Source organism: Thamnophis elegans, chromosome 14 (genome assembly GCF_009769535.1).
Source record: "Thamnophis elegans isolate rThaEle1 chromosome 14, rThaEle1.pri, whole genome shotgun sequence".
Classification (NCBI taxonomy): Eukaryota; Metazoa; Chordata; class Lepidosauria; order Squamata; family Colubridae; genus Thamnophis; species Thamnophis elegans.
In genome coordinates this window covers 7,188,620-7,211,344 of record NC_045554.1, presented here as the reverse complement: position 1 = coordinate 7,211,344, position 22,725 = coordinate 7,188,620, and the positions used below count along the sequence as shown (strand labels likewise).

The 22,725-nt window shown below is 47.0% G+C and overlaps 1 pseudogene; it reads left to right on the top strand.

The window, feature by feature from the left end:
• Positions 1 to 22,360, top strand: part of LOC116517836 — a 30,368-nt pseudogene extending 8,008 nt beyond the window's left edge.
• Positions 22,361 to 22,725: the final 365 nt, after the last annotated feature.

Genomic DNA, 22,725 nt, shown 5'->3' with positions numbered 1-22,725 from the left:
ATGTGCCTCTCCTTTGGGGAACTCACATTCTAATGAGGAGGCCTTTAAATCATCTGCAAAGGTACATTATTATTATTATTATTATTATTATTATTATTATTATTATTAATTTGTCTTGTATGCCGCCCACTCCCGGAGGACTCCGGGCGGCTCACAAAAGACAAGGGAAAGGGGGGAACAAGACAAAGACAACATATTAAAAACAAAACCAACATTCACAATTTCCGTGTAGGTAGATGCTTCTCAGCTCCCCCAGCCTGCTGGAACAGCCAGGACTTGGTGGCTTTGCGGAAGGCCGGGAGGGTAGTAAGGATCCGGATCTCAGCAGGGAGCTCGTTCCAGAGGGCCGGAGCTGCAACAGAGAAGGCTCTCCCCCGGGGAGTCGCCAGCCGACATTGGCTGGCAGATGGAATCTGGAGGAGACCCAACCTGTGCGATCTAATTGGTCTGAAAGAGGTAATCGGCAGGAGGCGGTCTCTCAGGTACCCAGGTCCGATGCCATGTAGGGCTTTATAGGTAGCGACCAGCACCTTGAAGTGGATTCGGAGACTAATAGGTAGCCAGTGCAGCTCGCGGAGGATAGGTGTAACGAGGGTGTACCTTGGTGCACCCACAATCGCTCGCGCGGCTGCATTCTGGACTAATTGGAGTCTACATGTTCTATTTTAAACCTTTTTTGTAGCCTGAACACATTTTTTTAATGGGTATCTGCAGGAATAATTTGGATTTGATCTGGGTGCATGTGAAAATATGAAGTAGTCCAACACGTCTTGTTGAAGATGGTCACAAATGGAATGGAACAGAAATTAATTGTGGGTGTTATGGATAAATTTCCCAGGTATTTTGAGATTTAATGTATAGTTTTTGCTCGATCCCAGCAGATGTATAAGTTAAACGTGTACTTTTTTAAAAATTATATTCTCTAAATAAAGGCCACTGACATTAATTTTTGGATTGATTGATGTGCCGTCGAATAATTGTTGATTCTTAGCGATGAGAACTCGGTGTTAAAGATGTTTGATGCACAGGGGGTATTGATTTACCTTCCCTACCGGTTCCCAAGTGTGAGCATACGCGCACCTCCGAGCATGCACACAGCCTTCCACGCATGCGCTTTTAGTAAAAGAAAAGGTCCTAAATGGGATGCCATAGGACAAATGGGCACCTGAGAATTCCAGAGGTCCGGTACCACCTGTGGTTTGATGACCCATTTGTACATCTAGAGGAGAACATTTGTGACGCAGGCTTGAGATGAGAGGTCCTTTGTACTCTTGTGAGCTTGGTGGTTTTCTTGCAGATGTTTTAGGACTCAAACTAGGTAATATTTGCACTAGTAAGGTGTGGGATCTGCATTCAATTTATATCCTAATGTCGTGCCAATGTGGGTGGAAGCCAATTACCTCCAATAGACCGATTAGATCCCACAGATTAGGCCTCCTCCGAATTCCATCCGCCGGCCAATGCCGATTGGCTACCACCCAGAGGAGGGCCTTCTCTGTGGCTGCTCCGACCCTCTGGAACGAACCCTCACCACCCTCCAGGCCTTCCACAAAGCCCTTAAAACCTAGCTGTTCCGACAGGCCTGGGGCTAAAGAGCTGTTGCCCCCCTCCTCGAATGGTATGACTGTTGTGTGCTTTTAAATTATGTATTGTTATGTTCGTCTTTTTTATTCCCTCTGTACCCCCTTCCCTGATTTGAATTGTGAGCCGCCCTGAGTCCCCTTCGGGGAAAAGGGTGGCATATAAATGTAATCAATCAATCAATTAAGTGGTCTTGGAGGTTCTTTGGTTGGGCCAGTTACTGTTAAGCTTGCTGGGCATGTCTGCAGGAAGACAACCAAGATGAGAGAACACCAAGGACCCCTCATTCGAACCTCTTCTTGGTTGTTCTTGGCGTTCTCAAGGGTCTTCTCCAACACCCAACTTCAAAAAGTATCAATGCTCTTCCTGTCCTGCATCTTCAAAAGCTTTTTGCTTTCATAGAATAGCCTGGGGAATACCATGATTGGGCGATTCTGATCAGTGTTGATGTAGACGCATCCCAACATTTGAATATCTTTTCCAAGATCTTCATGGCTACCAAGATCTACCCAGGTCTATCAAGAAGGCCATCCCTACTGTTAAGTAAGCTCCCCGTTGGGAGAGCGAGTACGTTCAGAGAAGGGTTGTGAGAGTGTTGTTGGAGAACACACAAACCAGCATACAGAGACACTGCAGTTTCAGTAGGCTTTTACTTTCGTGGAAATGGAGGTATCAGAGTCCATCAAACAGTCCAAGTCATACACAGATAAGACAGTCAGTCATCAATGTCTTTCAGTTAAGGGATAATCCAAATAACATCATCCATAATCATATAATCAGTCTGGTACTCAAAGTTTGCTGGCATGTGGAAAACTTACAAATGCTCACGGCACTTTCCTACAGCCAGCTTCCAAAACACTCAAATCAGATCAGCCCAGCATCTAACGAACAGAGAGCTAACAGCCATTTTGGCTCCCTCTTATGGCCAATTAAGGAAACAGCTACCAATCACATTTTACAGTATGATTTAAAGAAACAGGTACAACATTGTTACATGATTTATATATTGCCAACCCAACTGTTAGATTATATTCCTAACACCTACTATTACAGTCTAAGACTTGAGGCTATATAAATACATTTCTGCTTGCCCATTAGGAAGTGTTGAGCCTTCAAGCTCATTGGTTTCCTTGTTTAACCTTCATGACGATTGACTCTCTTAATTTTACTCCCTGTTTACTTTAGCTAGACGAGATATTACGCAGAGTTGGTGCTATGAAGTTCCTCTCCAGACTTCCTCGGTTGCAGTCTGCTGGTGTTCCTACATTCCCTTGCCGATTCAACCGTCATGGATTTGCATCTCTGACTAACGCAGATTCTGAGCCTCAAGACAGAGGTGTGCCAGAATATTTTAATTTTGCAAGCGATGTCATTGATAAATGGAGCCAAAGAGAAAAGGTAAGATGGCATTAAATTACTTGATAATTTCTATTAGCTTCTGTTCATTCTCTGATAGGGGGACACGGTGTCTTAGTGGCTAAGACGCTGAGCTTGTCGAACAGAAGGTTGGCAGTTCAGAGGTTTGAATCCCTAGCGCCGCGTAACGGAGTGAGCTCCCGTTATTTGTCCCAGCTTCTGCCAACCTAGCCATTTGAAAGCATGTAAAAATGCAAGTAGAAAAATAGGGACCACCTTTGGTGGGAAGGGAACAGCGTTCCATGCACCTTCACCGTTAGTCATGCCAGCCACATGACCACGGAGGCGTCTTTGGACAGCGCTGGTTCTTTGGCTTAGAAATGGAGATGAGCACCGCCCCCTAGAGTCGGGAATGACTAGCACGCATGTGCGGGGGAACCTTTACCTTTACCTTATTCTCTGATAGTATATAGAGAAAGAATTCAATTTTACAGGAGACTCTGACAATTAATCTTGGTTAATTCAGGCTGTTAATTTAATCATCATACAGGTAGCCCTCAACTTACAACCATTCATTTAGTGAGCGTTTGAAATCACAATGGCACTGAAAAAGTGATTTACAACTGTTTCTTGCACTTGTTATAGCATCCCCATGTTTACGGGGTCAAGATTTGCATGCTTGGGAGCCAGCGTTTACAACAGTGGTAGCATCCTGGGGTCACATTTGCAAGTGATCAGAATTTCCACTGCTAAACGAGGCAGTTGTTAAGGGTTCACCGACAAAAGGGCGAACGACAAAACCGCACCCGACTAAACCACGGTGACAAAACCGCGTGTTCTAAAGCGCTCCGACGAATGAGCGCTGAATCGCGCCGACAGCGCGGCGACAGAAGCACGCTGTAAAACTAAACCTAACCCTAACCCTAAACCTAAACATAACGCTAACCCTAACCCTAAACGTAACGCTAACCCTAACCCTAAACCTAACACTAAACCTAACCCTAAACATAATGCTAAACATAACGCTAAACATAACGCTAAACGTAATGCTAAACGTAACGCTAAACGTAACCCTAACCCTAAACCTAACCCTAAACCTAACCCTAAACCTAACCCTTACCTTAACCTAAATTGCCCTTCTGCCGACGTGCTGTTGTTGACGCGCTGTTGTTGGCGCGTTGAAGATGTCGCGTTTTTAGCGACGCGGTTTAGTTGAGCGCAGTTTTGTCGTTTGCCCTTTTGTCGGGTCACGGTTGTTAAGTTAATCGGGCCAGATTTTACTACTTTCCATGCCCTGGTTGTTAAGTGAATCCCTGCAGTTGTTAAGTAAATCATGCCACCGATAAGCAAATTTGGCTTCCCCCCATTGACTTTGCTTGTCAAAAGCCATCTGGTGGGTCACCAGTGGCGATCACATGACTGTTGGTCTGGTTGCCAAGCACCTGAATTTTGATTACGGGACCATGGGAATGTTGCAACAGCCGTCCCTGCAAAGATCAATTGTACGTCACTTTGTTCGTTGCTGTTGTAACTTCAAACCTCCGCTAAACAAATGGCTGTAAGTCAAGGACTACCTCTACCTATCAATACCATTCTACAATTGGTCCCAAGTAATCCAGTAAAATTTACTGAGCGCTGCAGTGGCCTAGAGCCAGTGATGGGATTCAGCCAGTTCGCACCTATTCAGGAGAACCGGTTGGTAACTTTCTAAGCAGTTGGGAGAACTGGTTGTTGGACGAAATACAGGGCTAATCCTGTAAGGAAGGCAGGAAGGAAACATTCTGGTGTTGTTTCTAACCTAATCTTTATTGACCTGCTTACAGAAACTGCCTCTCTGGTTAATCCTTAGTACATTGTCACAGCTAAGGCGAAGCGCCCATCGACCTGAGTGACCTTGAGTTGGCTACGCCCACCCAGTCACATGACCACTGAGTTGCGCCTACCCAGCTGGTCATTAGGGCAGAGAACCGGTTGTTAAATTATTTGAATCCCACCACTGCCTAGAGGTGCAGACACTCATCTCCCACTCAGAAGATTGAGAGTTCAATTCTAGGCAGTGACTGATGCCTACCAGGATGCAAGGATACAATATCTGCTGTGAACTCCATGTAGGCATCAGAAAGGGCATCCAGCTAGTAAACGCTCAGCTCCATTTCTCCAAAGGTGCCCTCATCACCTCAAGACTGGATTACTGTAACGCGCTCTACATGAGGCTGCCCCTGAAGAGTGTTCGAAGACTACAGTTGGTCCAGAATGCAGCCGCGCGAGCGATACTGGGTGTACCTCGATACACACATGTTACACTTATCCTCCACAAGCTGCACTGGCTCCTCATTGGTCTCTGGACGCGCTTCAAGGTGCTAGTCGTTACTTTTAAAGCCCTACATGGTTTAGGACCTGGCTACCTGAGAGACCGCCTCCTGCCATTTACCTCCCAACGACCAATAAGATCGCACAGGTTGGGCCTCCTTCGGGTACCGTCGACTGGACAATGCCGGCTGGCGGCCCCTCGGGGGAGGGCCTTCTCTGTAGCTGTGCCGGCCCTGTGGAATGAACTACCCGTAGAGATCCGGACCCTCACCACTCTCCTGGCCTTCTGTAAAGCCACCAAGACCTGGCTGTTCCGGCAGACCTGGGGCTGTTGATTAATATCCAGCCCCTCTTGGACAGAACGGATGTTGTGTTAATTTTAATATTGTATTTCTTATTTTTAAATTTTTAAAAATGCTTTTATCTTGCCTGTGAGCCGCCCAGAGTCCCAATGGGAGCGGGCGGCATACAAATTTCATTAAACTAAAACTAAACTAAACAAAGGGATTACAGGGTTGTTAAAAGAAACAGAAATGCAGTAAGATTTATTGCTAAGTCAGAACCTCAAGACCAGGAGACAGTTCTATCTCTGCGGATGTCCATATCGTCTCTCCTACATTGTCTGCCAGGAAGGGAAGAGACCTTCCAACCCAGCCCTCTGGTGGGTTAGAGAGAACGACGAAGAGGTGAAGTGGACCTTTGAGGAGGTGAGCTACTTGTCTAGGAAAACGGCCAACCTGCTCTCAGAGGCCTGTAACCTGTGCAAGGGAGATCGACTCCTGCTGATACTTCCAAGGGTTCCCGAGTGGTGGCTGCTCAGCTTGGCTTGCATCCGAACAGGTCAGTCCAAAGGATGCTCATGTATTAAGAGATCTTGTAATGGTATGTGGAGAAGACCTTGGGAGACGGAGCAAACAGAGGCTGCTTGGGGTAGGGTCAGATAAGAGACTGCATAGCCCACAAGTGCATAAGGGCAGGATAAAGAGGCTCAGAAGAGACCCTCCCTAGTTTTTCAGGCTGTAAAGGAGGCAAGGGGAGGGGGAATTACAAGATTCTGTTAATTCTGTTATTTTTCCTCTTTTCTTTTGCCCCTCGAAGTAAGCACTTGACCTTATTTTCAGGGAGGCCTTATTATTTTTGAGGTTTAGCAGGCGACGAGCGTGGTCACCTCATGGCTGCTGCTGTGTTGCAATGTTTTTGGGGAGGGCTTATTTTAGCGCATGCGTTCAAAAGCCCGATTGGGCTTTTGTTATTCTATCCCTACTCTCAAAACGACGTTGTGGAGCACTGCACACCAGAACAACTAGACCCAAGGACAGTTTCCCCTACGAATGCCATCACTCTGCTAAACAAATAATTCCCTCAACACTGTCAAGCTATTCACTAAGGCTGCATTACTATTACTATTAGTCTTCTGATCGTTCCTATCACCCATCTCCCCCCACTTATGACTGTATGACTATAACTTTGTTGCTTGTATCCATATAATTTATATTGATTGTTTCCTAGTATGATTTGATTGCTTATTTGTACCCTCTGACAATCATTAAGTGTGGTACCTTATGATTCGTGACGAATGTATCTTGTCTTTTTATGTACACTGAGAGCATCTGCACCAAAGACAAATTCCTTGTGTGTCCAATCACACTTGGCCAATAAAGAATTCCGTTCCGTTCCATTCCATTCCATTCCATTCCATTATTCCATTCCATTCCACTCCATTCTCCATTCTCCATTCTCCATTCTCCATTCTCCATTCTCTTCTATTGTTTCCCTCTCTTTCTTTTTTTTTCTCACAGTCCTTTGTTCTGTTTCCAGGCATTGTCTTCATCCCAGCCACAATCCTCTTGACCGCTCCAGACATATTATACAGACTCCAGCAATCCAAAGTCAGCTGTATTGTTGCCAACGAGGCAATTGCACCGTTAGTAGATGCCGTGGGGTCTGAATGCAGCAGGTTGAAAACCCGGATCCTGGTTTCCAAGAGCAGCAAACGGGAAGGTTGGCTGAACTTCCATGATTTACTACAGTGAGTATCCTTCCTGTTGCTCCAAGACCTTTGTGATACCAAGAGATAGCACCTGTAGACATTACCACCACCTCCTCCTTCTCCTCTTCTTCTCTTCCTCCTCCTCCCTCCTCCTCCTCCTCCTCGTCCTCCTCCTCCTCCTTGCCCTCCTCCTCCTTCTTCTTCTCCCTCTCCTCCTCCTCTTCTTCTCCTCCTCCTCCCCCTTCTTCTCCTCCTCCTCCTTCTTCTTCTTCATCTTCTTCTCCTCCTCCTCTTCCTCCTCCTTCTCCTTCTCCTTCTTCTTCTCCTCCTCCTCCTCTTCTTCTCCTCCTCCCCTTCTCCTCCTCCTCCTCCTCCCCCTTCTTCTTCTTCTTTGTCTTCATCTTCTCCTCCTCCTCCTTCTCCCTCTCTTCCTCCTCCTCCTCTTCTTATCCTCCTCCCCCTTCTTCTTCTTCTTTCTCTTGCTTTCTGTTCTTCTTCTGCTTCTTCTTCTTCTTCCTCCGCCTCCGCCTCTCCCTTCTTCTGCTTCTTCGTTTCTTCTTCTCTCCTTCTCACTCCTCCCTCCCCTTCGTCGTTCTTCTTCCTTCTTCTTCGTCTCTCTTCTGAACTTCTCTATTCTACTTCTGTCTTACTTCTACTTCTTCTCTTCTACCTTCTTCTTCTGCTTCTAACTTCTCCTCCTCCTCCTCCTCCTTGTTGTCCTTGCAATCAGTTTGGAGCGGGTTACCTTTAAAAAAGTTGTATCGGTTGTGGCTCCTGTGTTGTTGTGGTTGAAGGTTGAAGTCGTCACTGACAGGTAGAACATTGTAACAGATAATTTTGGGTACTGTGCTCAGGTCACACCAAAGGGGGCATAGTTCTAAGTTGTCTGAGCCCAAAATCCCAAGTCTGGTGGCAGAAGGGAATCTGTTGTGAGCAGATGAGCTCTTCTGGACTCGCTCAATTGTATTAATGTCTGATAGGCAGTGCGGGTTCCAGACAGATGAGCTAATCTTCCCTTCTTCTCTTTTGCAGAGCCGCCCCTGACCAGCATCAACCTGTTCAGACGAAGAGTCTTGATCCGATGACCATCTACTTCACCAGTGGGACTACAGGCTACCCCAAAATGGTGCAACATTCCCATGGCAGTTTGGGCTTTGGGCTGGGCAGTATTGCAAGGTAGTTCTATGGGTCTGCATTTGACCCATCCCTATGTATCTCTCCATTGATTAATTGACTGATTACATGTCAGAGTTTTGGCAGCATAACTATTATTATGAGAGAAACCCAGGAGCAAAACAGAGCACACAGCACACAAAGCCTTTAGACAATTCATAGTGGTTTGTATACACCAGGGGTGGGTTTCAACCGGTTCGTGGCGGTCCCTGCGAACCGGTTGGTCGCCGAACCCGGAAGTAAGTAACTTCCGGGAACGGCGAAGGGCGTGCCCGCCCGCCTGCGGTCCTTACCCGGTTTTGACGAGTTCTGCGCTTCCACGCATGCGCAGGACGCATACAGTGCCTGCGCGATTGTCCAGGAGCAGCTGGAGCGTCGCGCAGATGCTAGTACGCATGCGTGCACCATGCACGTGCACGAGGACGCCGCCGGCCCCGTTCCAACCGAACCGGTTGGAACGGGGCGAGAAATCCACCCCTGGTATATACATATATACAGACATACACATGGTAGATAAATCCCTTACCACCCAGCTACAGACACAAGGAGAGAAATGAGATACATGACGAGAGAAAGAGAGAGAGAGAGAGAGAGAGAGAGAGAGAGAGAGAGAGGGGGGGGGGGGAGAGAGACTGAGAGAGGAGAGACCCTCTAATGGCCACCTATATATAGACACCTCTTAAAACAGCAAAAGACCCCACCAGCGTCTTAAACTAGCTACACCTGTATTGCTGAATCATCCTCATTGCATCAGCTTACAGTTCACAGCTTACAACCTTACATCAACTGGCAGCTATTAAATCCTCAGTACCTGACATTACAGGTGGTCCTTGACTTGCAACCCATTCATTCAAATGGTACTTACAACCCAGTGGTTCAAAGCTGCGATGGCACTGAAAGCAACTTACAATTGTTTTTCACACTTATGACCATTGCAGCATTCCCCATGCTCACACGATCAAAATTCAGTCCGCTTGACCACGGACTCACATTTATGACAATTCCAGTGTCCTGGGATCATGCGATCCCCTTTTTGCGACCATCTGACAAGCAACATCAACAGGGAATCCAGATTCACTTAACAACGGTGTGGCTCACTTAACACCTGCAGTGATTTACTTAACCACTGGGGCAAGAAAGGTTGTAAAATGGGGCAAAATTCACTGAACAAACGTCTCGCTTAGCAACAGGGATTTTGGGCTCAGTTGTGGTCTTAAGTTGAGGACTACCTCTTTAGCAATTTCTAAATAAACTCATCTTGCGGCTTCTGTGACCTGATCCCTTTATGAGAATGATGACCTCTACAATGGCTGCTACAGTTTGAGTCTTAATCATCATCATCTTCTTCTTTTAATGGCCCCATAATCCCTCGTGGGATGGAGTCTGGGCAACATCCAGAATGCAGCCGCGCGAGCGATTGTGGGTGCACCTCGGTACACCCACGTTACACCTATCCTCCGCGAGCTGCACTGGCTACCGATCGGTCTCCGGATACGCTTCAAAGTGCTAGTCGTAACTTATAAAGCCCTTCATGGTATTGGGACCTGGGTACTTGAGAGACCGCCTGCTGCCAATTTACCTCCCAAAGACCCGTCAAGATCTCACAGGGTCGGCCTCCTCCGGGTTCCGTCCACCAGCCAATGCCATCTGGCTACTACCCGGGGGAGGGCCTTCTCTGTAGCAGCTCCAGCCCTTTGGAATGAACTCCCCCCGGAGATCCGGACCCTCACCTCTCTCCAGGCCTTCCGGAAAGCCGTCAAAACCTGGCTGTGCCAGCAGGCCTGGGGTTGATGAGTTCCCTCCCCTCTTGACTGGTATGGCTGTGTGATTTTCGTGTATTTTAATTATGTGTACTGTTGTTTATGTTCCCTTTCCCCTTTAAGTTGTTCTCCGTTCTGAGTCCCTCCTGGAGAAGGGCGGCATACAAATAAACCAAATACTAATACTAATACTAATACAACAGAATAGAGTGTTTAGTGCCAGATGCCCTTCTTGTCACCAGTACAGAGTTTTGTTCAGCAGATATATTCTCATTGTGCCCAGAGAGAGAAATATCTGCCTCTATCCAGGATCAAACCTCCTGATTGTGAGGCCAGAGCGCCACCTCTAGGCCACTGTACCACCCTACAGTTTGAGTCTTAATGTCATTCACAAAATATCTATTGGCTTTTCTTTTATTAACAGGGAATTGTTGGATCTGAATTCTTCTGACATTATGTGGGGTCTTTCTGATCCTGGCTGGATTAAATTGCCATAGGATCTTTCTACTCTACTTGGAGCCAAGGATCGTGTATATTTCAACATGGCTCGCTCCAGTTCGATCCCAAAGTAGTTTTAGAGGTAAGAACTCAGGGGCCTTATTTGAAAAGTCCCATACAGGTAGACAGTGAGTCTCCCCAAAGTTACATATAATTTCAAGGTTGTCTCAGCCTTCCAGCCTTCCAAGGTGGGTAAAATGGGGGACCCAGATTATATAAGTCTAAGTGCTATTGCTAATGGCTGGTTAACCCTCCCAAATTGTCTGAAAAACTGCTTTCCTCACTACAATCAAACTGGAGAAAGTACAAAAATCAAATATCCATTCTATGGCCACACCTCCTCTGTTCCTCTGTCTCAATCATCCAGGTCGTAGTTGTACCAAAGTTATTAACTTATTTGTCTTTGTAGATTTATATATTTATCTTTTGTGATTGTAAGCGACCAGAATTACCTTGAGGTAAAATGGGTGGCCTATAGATTTTATAAACAAACAAACTGTACACCAGCTATGGGGGAACCCTACAAGATTTGGTTATTTGTTTATGTATTACTCAATTCAGTGGTGGGATTCAAATTTTTTACTACCGGTTCTGTGGGTGTGACTTGGTGGGCATGGCTTGGTGGGCATGGCAGGGGAAGGATACCGCAAAATCCCCATTACCTCCTGACTTGGGAGGCAGAGAATAGATGGGGGTGTGGCCAGCCAGTGGTGTTTGCCGTTCTCCATACCGTGACCCATCAAATGTGCACCCGACAAACCGCGCCGACAAAACCGCGCCGACAAAACCGTGAGGTCGAAAGCACTCCCACATAAGAGCGCCGACAAAATCGCATCCACAAAAGCGCGATTAGGGTTAAGGTAAGAGTTAGGGTTAGGGTTAGGGTTATTACGTTGTTATTATGTTGTTATTACGTTGTTTTCGTGTTGTTTCTTGATGGCGCGCTTTCGTCGGCGCGCATTTGTCGGCGCGCTTCTGTGGGCGCGCTTTCGACCTCGCAGTTTTTTCTCGCTGCGGTTTTGTCAGTGCGCTTTGTCAGGCGCACATTGTCGGTGAAACCCTCCATACTACTCAAAATTTCCGCTACCGTTTCTCCAGAACTGGTCAGAATCTGCTGAATACTGCCCGACTCAATTACTCAGTTATATTTCTCTATATTTCTCTATATTTCTCCTTGAGTGCCAAATCTCACTCAGTGGTATTAAAAATGGCTTCCTCCCTTTTACTCAGTCTCTTGCCAAGTATCCGGTGACAACCTTTTGTGGCACGCCAACAATTTTCGGATGCTGCTCCAACACGATGTTAGCAGGTACAACTGATTTGCCTAAGAAGAAGGACATCTGGGATGCTTTAACTCTTTTGTAATTTTGTATCAAGGGACGCAGTGGCTCAGTGGCTAAGATGCTGAGCTTGTCGATCAGAAAAGGTTGGCAGTTCGGCAGTTCGGCAATTCGAATCCCTAGCGCCGCATAACAGAGGAGCTCCCATTACTTGTCCCAGCTTCTGCCAAGGTCCCTTCTCTGAAGGAAAATTGCTTTCTCCTTCTCTTCGTTCAGGTATAAGTTCAAGAGTCTGCACACCTGTTTGGCTGGTGGCGAACCAAGCAACCTAGAAGTGCTCAAAGACTGGAAAGCAGAAACTGGGTTGGATATCCGTGAACTCTACGGGCAGACAGAAAGTGTAAGTTTGCAACCAGTTGTGTCTTTAATATAAATGTTCAGGTGAAAAGGTCCGGAAAACAAACGCATGGAACTTTTCCAGACTTACTCAGCTGTTCTGAGCCAAGCTTCCTTAAAAAGCAATTAGCAGAGCAAAAACCCCTTTCATTCACAGTCAGCAAGGCTTAGCAAACAGTCTTTCAGAGGAATGTTTATCAACACGAACCTTATCTCGTTTGGCGAGCTGCCAAATAACTAAGTTTCCAGACACAGGGCAAGGCAAAACTTGGCACAGAGTCTCTTATAGTCACAAACAGAACTTTCCACTCTTAAATGACCGAAGGAACAAATTGTTTCCTGCAAAAGACCCCTCCCCATTTGTTTCCTCTTTTGGTTCCTATGGGAGAGGCCAATCACCTTCAAGATACGGATTTACTCTCAAGTTGACCCTGCTTTCTTAGATGTTCTTGTCTTCTGGCAGCTCTGCGCAGGCACACACTGGGAACAGGCTCCAGCTGTTCCTCTGCCTCACTGCTGTCTATCTCCCTCTCTGCCTCCGATGCAGAACCCTCGTCTGAGCTTTCCTCAGCCCGCAGGACTGGCCCATGTTCCTCCCCAACCTCCTCACTGTCCAACTCTGCTGCCAGTTCTACTGGCCACTGGCAGGCCACAACATCAGCTGAGACCCTGACTTCAGTTCACCAAGCCAGAATGTGAGGAGGTCAATGCATGCACGCACTCTGAAGCACCGAGATCCTTCCAGGTTGAAAGGATTATCCGGGGACATCACTGTTTCCCACGGGATGCCCATTTGACGATCCCCTGTCATATCCCCTGCAGGAGCTGGAGTGAAGGATGTGTTGTGGCCTGCCAGCGGCTAGCGGAGCTGCCGCTGTCTGAATCTGCTGCCAGTTCCACTGGCTGCTGCGGGCCGCAACACAAACATATGTTTAGTGAGCATTTAAAGTTGCAACGGCACTGAAAACATGAGATTTACAAGCAAACCCCCACACTTACAACGAATGCAGCATCCCCAGAGTCACATGAGCAAATTTGGATGGTAAGCTTAACTTAATTGCATTCCTATCATTTGTCCTCACAGTCCTTGCTATGCGGCACTGCAAAAGGGATGAAAATTAAACCTGGATTCATTGGAAAACCTGTTTCTGGTGTTGATATCCAGGTAAGTCCGTTTTGTCCTGGATATCATCATAGAGGTAGTGGAGTAGTGCGGTGGCCTAGAGGTGGTGCTCTCGCCTCACAATCAGGAGGCTGAGAGTTCATCCTAGGTAGAGGCAGATATTCTCTCTCTGGGCACAATGAGAAATATATCTGCCGAACTAAACTCCGCAATGGCGACTGGAAGGCATCCGGCCATTCAAACATTCTGCTAGTTTCATTCAGTTGCCCAGACTCTACCCCGCAAGGGATTATGGGGTCATTAAATGAACATGATGATCGTCATCACTACAGGTAGTCTTCAACTTGCACTTCACTTAATGACCTTTCACAGTTACAATGGCCCCGAAAAAAGAGGCTCATGACCATTTTTCACACTTAACAACCATTGCAGCATCCCTGTGCTCACATGGTCAAAATTCAGACACTTGACAACCAATTCACGTTTATGACGGTTGCCATATCCCGGGGTCATATGATCCCTTTTTTTTTTGCAACCTTCTGACCAGCAAAGACAATGGGAAAATCAGATTCGCTTAACAACCCTTGCTATTAACAGCTGCAGTGATTTCGCTTAACACGGTGGCAAGAAAGGTTGTAAAAGGGGGCAAAATTCACCAACAAACAGAACACAACAATAGAAATTCTCACAACAACAGAATATGGGGCTCGGTTTTGGTCGTAATTCGAGGACTACCTGAATTATAAGGGGGGGGGGATTCCTTGGCATAGCATAACCTAATACCATGAGAATTGTACATTACAATGAATCTGCTAGCCAAGGAGGTTAGCCCCGCCCCAATCAAAAGGGAAGCTTGAATGTCCTTTTTTTTTTAGATCATTGATGAAAATAACCATCGTCTTCCTCCCGGAGAAGAAGGAGACATCGCCGTGAAGATCAAGCCGCAAACGTTTGTGGGTCTTTTCAGTGGCTATGTGGTAAGGGAGAACCCCTCAAACAAATTTCAAGAAGTAGAAGAGGTTAGGGGTGACAGCACCAGCCATTGTCCTTTAGCTCTTGCAGTGATCAAGAGAACCTACAGAAAGGACCAAGGATGAAGCTTCAAATGAAGCTTCAGTCCTTCTCAGTTCCCAACGTGGAAGTTGGAAAGCTACAACACAGGGGACAATTGTTGGTCCCAAGACCACCCTATGCCAGCCCACTTTGGGCGAATCAATGATATCGTGGTGTACATAGGGAGATCTGATTGGATAACTGCTGACCAATTGTTGTGCCAGAGCTGGCAGCAGATACGGACAGCGAGGAGGTTGGGGAGGAACATGGGTCAGTCCTGGAGTCTGGGGAAGACTCGGACAAGGGCTTTGCATCAGAGGCAGAGAGGGGGCCCAAGACCATCTAATAGTTATTGCTGCCTCCGAACCCTCCGTAGCCTGATATCAGCAAGGCAGAAGAACAGTGGGAGCCTGTTTCCAGTGTGCGCATGTGCAGAGCTGCCAGAAAACAGAGTCGACTTGGGAGTAAGGCTTGGAGATGATTGACTCCTCCCATATGACATAAAAGAGGAACAAATTGGATGTGAACCTTTTGCAGGAAGCAATTAGTTCATCTGCTCGTTCAAGCTTTGAGAAGTTCTGTTTGACTCTGTGCTAAGTTTGGCCTTGCTCTGCCTTTGGCAGTTAGGTCTCTGGCCGCATTCCCACAGACTGTTTGTGAAGCCTTGCAGACTGTTTAATGACCACAATTTACAGCCGTATAAATAAACGAGGGTTTTGGGGAGTAAGATTATAATTTACCGCTTTCTCAGGAACCCTAGGTCGAACACCAATGAGCAGGGAGATGGGGAAGAGTTGAGATTGTTGAGAACGTTCTACTTTATGATCCTGTGGGTTGCAACATTATTATTATTATTATCAAAAATTTATATGCCGCCCAATTCCCAAAGGACTCCGGGTGGCTTACAAAAAAAAAAGAGAGAAAAAAAGAGAGAGAAAAAGACAAAATCACACCACCACATACATTCATTCTAATCGGAGCTGGATCTCAACAATGAGGTCAACAGCCCCAGGCCTGTCGGAACAGCCAGGTTTCTACAGCTTTCCTGAAGGCCATGAGAGTGGGTATGGTCTGGATCTCTGGGGGTAGCTGATTCCAAGAGTCGGAGCAGCCACAGAGAAGGCTCTCCTCCGGGGGCCCGCCAGCCGACACTGTCTGGCTGACGGCATCTGAGGGAGGCCCAATCTGTGGATCTTACTGGCCGCTGGGAGGTATGTGGCAGTAGGCGGTCACGAAGGTACGCTGGCCTAAGCCATGTAGGGGCTTTAAAGGTAATAACCAACACTTGAATTGCGTCTGGAGACCAATTGGTAGCCAGTGCAGGTCGCGGAGGACAGGTGCAACGTGGATGTACCTCGGTGCACCCAATATTGCTCGCGCGGCCCCATTCTGAACAAGGCTGAATTATGAGGCTACCACCCATGCAGAGAGTATGGGGTTTCCACCCCATGATAGTCCAGTGATGGATCACATTCACAAGTGTGGGCTCAATGTTGTAGCCACCCAGCGAAGAATGTGAGGAGTGAATTGCCTGCTTCTTTGCCCTTAGAACGATCCAGAAAAAACTGCCTCTACGGTACGGAGACTACTACATCACTGGAGACAGAGGACTCATGGATGAAGATGGATACATCCAGTTCGTTGCAAGCAGATGATATCATCTTGTCTTCTGGGTAAACTTTGTTTCTAACTTTGCAAGATATCTGAGATGCTTCGCGCCAACAATGGCAATGCAAAATCTAGATGCATTCACAGGCCCGATACTCAATCCTGCATTACATGATAGCAGAGTGGGTTCCTACCAGTTCGCACCTATTCGGTAGAACCGGTTCGTCAAATCTACCGAACCGGTTAGAAGAGGTTCCACCAGTGGACCCGGAAAGCAGCCACACCTACAGAAGAGGTTCCAAAATTTTTGAAACCCAGCACTGCCCCACACACAGACACACAGACCACACACACACACACTGACAAGAGAGAAGAGAGGAAGGAAGGAAGGAAGAAGGAAGGAAGGAGGAAGAAAGAAGAAGAAAGAAAAAGAGAGAAAGAAGAGGAGAGATGAAAGAAAAAAGGGACAGAGAGACAAAGGAAGGAGAGAGAGAGAGAGAGAGAAACACATGGCCGGCAAGCCACTCCCACCAGGTCACAGACCGCAAGCCACTCCCACAAAGGAGCCACGCCCACAGAGTAGGTTCCAAAAATTTTGAAACCCACCACTGATAGACTACCACCCCAGAGAGAGAAGAGACAAGGAGAGAGAGAGAGAGATTCCATCAACATGAACAAAATCAAAAGTCATTAAATCAGCACTATTAAAACATTTCCATCAATGAACCAACATTTTGAGGTCTCCAAGGTGTGTATCACTGGTGGGTTTCAAATATTTTAGAACCTCTTCTGTAGGTGTGGCCTGCTTGGTGGGAGTGGCTTGCCGGCCGTGTGACCGAGTGGGAGTATCTTGGCAGTCATGTGACTGGGTGGGTGTGGCCAACTTGTAAAATGTGGTGAAACTCACTTAACAACGCTCTTGCTTAGCAACCAAATTTGGCTCAGAAACTCTGGCATTTGAAGCACGCAAGTCTTAAAGCTGTCAAGTTTCAAGACCATTGCACCCCTAACCCCTTAGAAAAAAAACCCCAGGGGTGTTCAAACTTGACAGCTTTAAGACTTGTGGACTTCACCTCCCAGAATTCCTCTCTTGCTCTTCATCTTGATGATGTGCAGACGGGGGAAGGGGGAGGGAGCTGGAACCGTTCTAACGGCACTGTAGATTTGTGGAACCTCTTCTATAAAGAGGTTAGAACTGGCAGGAACCACCCCTTTGTGTACTGAGATTTCAGTGACCTTCCAATTTCCATGTTCTACTTTTCATGCATACTCAGAGCAGAGGTGGTATTCAGCAGTTCTGACAGTTTGGAGAACCGGTAGCGAAAATTTGGAGTAATTCGGAGAACCGGTAAATACCACCTCTGACTGGCCCTTCTGACTGGCCCTCTCCCATCTATTCTCTGCCAGCGATCCGTGAAGAAATGGGGATTTTGCAGTAACTTTTCTCTGGAGCGGGGAGGGACTGGAGATTTTGCAGTACCCTTCCCCTGCCACGCCCACCAAGCCATCCACACCGGTAGTAAAAAAAAATTGAATCCCACACTGGCTCAGAGGTATTTTGGCTCCTTCAATTGAGTATACAAGAAAGCTCTGGGTACATAAACACATCAGGCACAATGACTTGCCAAAAATCAAATGCTTCCTGTTAAATTTGGAAAGCAATTAAGTATTTTATTCTGTGTAGCTGCCAGTATCCCTTAACCTTTGGTCTATCGACAGCTGAGTAGCCACCAATGGCCTCTTCGGATCAAACTGGAGCTTTTATAGCAATAGCAATAGCAGTTAGACATATACCGCTTCATAGGGCTTTCAGCCCTCTCTAAGCGGTTTACAGAGTCAGCATATCGCCCCCACAGTCTGGATCCTCATTTCACCCACCTCAAGGATGGAAGGCTGAGACAACCTTGAGCCGGTGAGATTAGAACCACTGAACTGCAGATAACAGTCAGCTGAAGTGGCCTGCAGTACTGCACCCTAACCACTGCGCCACCTCTCCTTTTGGACTTCAATCTACAGTGTCTCCCTTGATTTATGGTATTCTCCTGTTTAGATATCGCATTGGCCCATTTGAAGTGGAGCACGCGCTGATGAAGCACCCTGCAGTAGCTGAAGCCGCTGTTGTTAGCAGCCCAGATCCCATCAAGGAGAGGTAACGTGTCCGTTATGCTGGGTTATTGTCATTCCCCTGTCAGAGTCTGACTCTGCGGGGAAAGAGAGCCAACGAGATTGAGGGGCTGGCTTCATTGGCTTCGGAGGAAAATGGGGAAGGGAAGGGCTTTCAAGATTAGGGCAGCTTGTAGATAGGGAGGACAGGGCAGGATGAACATGAGAGGCAGAGCTCAGGCAAGGAGCAAGGGCCACCCCCTCCTGATCCAAGAGCACGGAGAGTGGAAAGAAGGCGAGAACAACACAGACTGAACAGACGACATCTCCTGCAGTACTGCATTCTCATCACTGCACCACTGTGGCTCTTGGCCGGGTTGTTTTGGGATCACCCTCAGGATACTATCACTATAGTATTATCATTTTTTCACTAACATTATTATTCAGCATTCATCCTATAGTACCAGAAAGTGACCTTTGCGCAAACCTTGATGTCAACTCGCAAAAGCATTTCTAGTCTCCTCTCGAGTTGCCATAGGCAGCAAATTTCACGCATACCTTCTTCCAGGGTCGGATCTCAGATTGCCAAAGCCGCTTGTGATGTGTGGACCTCTACAGTCCACAAATGCCTCGTTGGAGAATGTGATTTATGACAGACTGAGAGGATGGGGAAACAGGGTCAAAGTTGAACCATAGGCTACATACCACAGAGTTGACCTCACCCGAGTAGCTGCCGACATGCTATTCCTAATTGTTTTTTGGATATTCTATCTTTTTTTTTTTGTAATCTGTGTTTTTTTTAATGTTGTATGCCGCCCTGAGTCCTTGGTAGAAGGTCGGCATATAAATCCAATAAACCAAACCAACCAAACCAAATCTAATAAATAACTGGTTTTCTTTTGAAACTTGGCTTGAGACTCAAGAATTAATTAGGGCATCTGTCAGCGCTGAACATCTGAGACCACTTGTAATTCATCTTCTTTTATCCTGACTTGGCTGTAGGTGGTCAAAGCATTCATCATCCTAACGCCTGCCTATCAATCACAAGACAGAGATAAATTAAGTGTGGAGCTGCAAGGACATGTGAAGAAAATTACAGCTCCCTATAAGTACCCCAGAAAGGTGAGTGCTGGCACGACCACAGACTCAAGTCTTGTTTGAACTTGAGGAGAAGGAGGCAATGATCAGATAGGGGACAGCTGTACCCACAGAATGAATGGGTGGGCAAGCATTTCAGAAGGGACCCTCCCTCTTTCTTAACTTTAAAGTGAGAGAGGAGATATGCACTTCCAGACTTGCAAGCTTTTGTTAATGCAACCTTAAACAAAGGTAACACTATTGTGTTTTCCCAAAAACAAGACAGGGTCTTATTTTCTTTTGATCCCCGAAAAAACGCTTGGCCTTATTTTCGGGGAGGTCTTATATTTTTGAGGTGCAGGAGATGGAGTGGTCCCCTCATGGCTGCTGCTGTGGCAATATTTTCGGGGAGGTCTTATTTTTTGAGGTGCAGGAGAGGCGAGTTGGTCCCCTCATGGCTGCTGCTGTGAGGCAATATTTTTGGGGAGGTCTTATTATTTTTGAGGTGCAGGAGATGGCGAGTGTGTCCCCTCATGGCTGCTGCTGTGAGGCAATATTTTTGGGGAGGCTTATTATTTTTAAGGTGCAGGAGTGGCGAGTGTGGTCCCCTCATGGCTGCTGCTGTGTGGCAATATTTTTGGGGAGGTCTTATTATTTTGAGGTGCAGGAGGTGGCAAGTGTGGTCACCTCATGGCTGCTGCTGTGAGGCAATATTTTTGGGGAGGTCTTATTATTTTTAGGTGCAGGAGGTGGCGAGCGTGGTCACCTCTGGCTGCTGCTGTGTTCAGATATTTTCGGGGAGGTCTTATTTAGTTTTGAGGTACAGGGAGGCTGGAGAGCATGTCACCTCGTGGCTGCTGCTGTGTTGGCAATATTTTCGGGGAGGTCTTATTATTTTTGAGGTGCAGGAGACGGCGAGCATGGTCACCTCGTGGCTGCTGCTGTGTTGCAATATTTTCGGGGAGGTCTTATTATTTTTGAGGTGCAGGAGACGGAGAGCATGGTCACCTTGTAGCTGCTTCTGTGTTGCAATATTTTCGGGGAGGTCTTATTATTTTTGAGGTGCAGGAGACGGAGAGCATGGTCACCTCGTGGCTGCTTCTGTGTTGCAATATTTTCGGGGAGGTCTTATTATTTTTGAGGTGCAGGAGACGGGAGAGCAGTGTCACCTCGTGCTGGCTGCTGTGTTGCATATTTTCGGGAGGTCTTATTATTTTTGAGGTGCAGGAGACGGAGAGCATGGTCCCATTCGTGCTGCTGCTGTGTGGCATATTTTCGGGGATGTCTTATTATTTTTGAGGTGCAGGAGGTGGTGAGTGTGGTCCCTCATGGCTGCTGCTGTTGAGGCAATATTTTCGAGGGAGGTCGTATTATTTTTGAGGTGCAGGAGATGGTGAGCATGGTCCACTTATGGCTGCTGCTGTGTGGCAATATTTTCGGGAGGTCTTATTATTTTTGAGGTGCAGGAGATGGGCGAGTGTGATCCCCTCATGGCTGCTGCTAGTTTTGCATATTTTTGGGGAGGTCTTATTATTTTTGAGGTGCAGAGGTGGCGAGTGTGGTCCCTCATTGGCTGCTGCATGTGTGGCAATATTTTTGGGGAGGTCTTATTATTTTTAGGTGCAGGAGGCGGGCAGTGTGGTCACCTCATCGCTGCTGCTGTGTGGCAATATTTTCGGGGAGGTCTTATTATTTTGAGGTGCGGAGGTGCGAGTTGTGTCCACTCATGGCTGCTGCTGTGTGGGCATATTTTGGGGGAGGTCTTATTATTTTTGAGGTGCAGGAGATGGCGAGCATGGTCCCCCATGGCTGCTGCTGTGTGGCAATATTTTTGGGGAGGTCTTATAATTTTTAAGGTGCAGGAGGGGCGAGCATGGTCCCCTCATGGCTGCTGCTGTGTGGCAATATTTTGGGGAGTCTTATAATTTTTGAGGTGCAGGAGATGGCGAGCATGGTCCCTCATGGCTGCTGCTGTGTGGCAATATTTTTGGGGAGGTCTTATTATTTTTAAGGTGCAGGAGGTGGCGAGCATGGTCCCCATGGCTGCTGCTGTGTGGCAATATTTTTGGGGAGGTCTTATTATTTTTGAGGTGCAGGAGATGGCGAGCATGGTCCCCTCATGGCTGCTGCGTGTGGCAATATTTTTGGGGAGGTCTTATAATTTTTAAGGTGCAGGAGGTGGCGAGCATGGTCCCCTCATGGCTGCTGCTGTGTGGCAATATTTTCGGGGAGGTCTTATTATTTTTAAGGTGCAGGACGTGGCGAGTGTGGTCCCCTCATGGCTGCTGCTGTGTGGCAATATTTTGGGGAGGTCTTATTATTTTTGAGGTGCAGGAGATGGCGAGCATGGTCCCCTCATGGCTGCTGCTGTGAGGCAATATTTTTGGGGAGGTCTTATTATTTTTAAGGTGCAGGAGGTGGCGATGTGGTCCCCTCATGGCTGCTGCTGTGAGGCAATATTTTTGGGGAGGTCTTATTATTTTTGAGGTGCAGGAGATGGCGAGTGTGGTCCCCTCATGGCTGCTGCTGTGTGGCAATATTTCGGGGATTTCTTATAATTTTTGAGGTGCAGGAGGTGGCGAGCATGGTCCCCTCATGGCTGCTGCTGTGTGGCAATATTTTCGGGGATTCTTATAATTTTTGAGGTGCAGGAGGTGGCGAGCGTGTCCCCTCAGGCTGCTGCTGTGTGGCAATATTTTTGGGAGGTCTTATTATTTTGAGGTGCAGGAGATGGCGAGCGTGGTCATCTCATGGCTACTGCTGTCTTGCAATATTTTCAGGGAGGGCTTTTTTCAGGGAGGGCTTATTTTAGCACATGCGCTCAAAAGCCCCATTGGGCTTATTATCTGGGGAGGTCGTGTTTTCAGGGAAGTAGGTAGTATTCCTAGTCTTTGATTACCTTGAATGGCCAATATCCTTTTTTTTCTCTATTTTTTTTTTAAATACAATTTCATTCTCTTTCGTTAGATCGAGTTTGTTCAAGACCTACCTAAGACAATTTCCGGAAAAATCCAAAAGGGGCTGTTGAGAAAAAGAATGGGAGGAGGCCTAATGGATTCTGGAGCTCATAGGACTTGGTGGAGGCTGTCTTTTTGTTATTTTGCCAGAATCAGCGGTGAGATAGGCGATCAACTGGTGACTTTGGGCCAATCAACGGGAGATGGTGAGTTCTAGTCCTGCTGTAGGCATCAAAAGTAGCTGAGTGACTTTGGGCCAGTCCCTCTATCTAAGCCCAACCCACCTCTCGGGATTGTTGTTCTGGGGACAATGTGGGGGGAGGAGGTCGTGTGGGATATGCTCGCCGCCTTGACTTATTTGTACAAATAATAAAGGCAGGATAGAAATAAATAAATAAACATTTAGTAAATAAATACACATATGGACCATGATGAAATTCAATTTTTTTTTACTACTGCT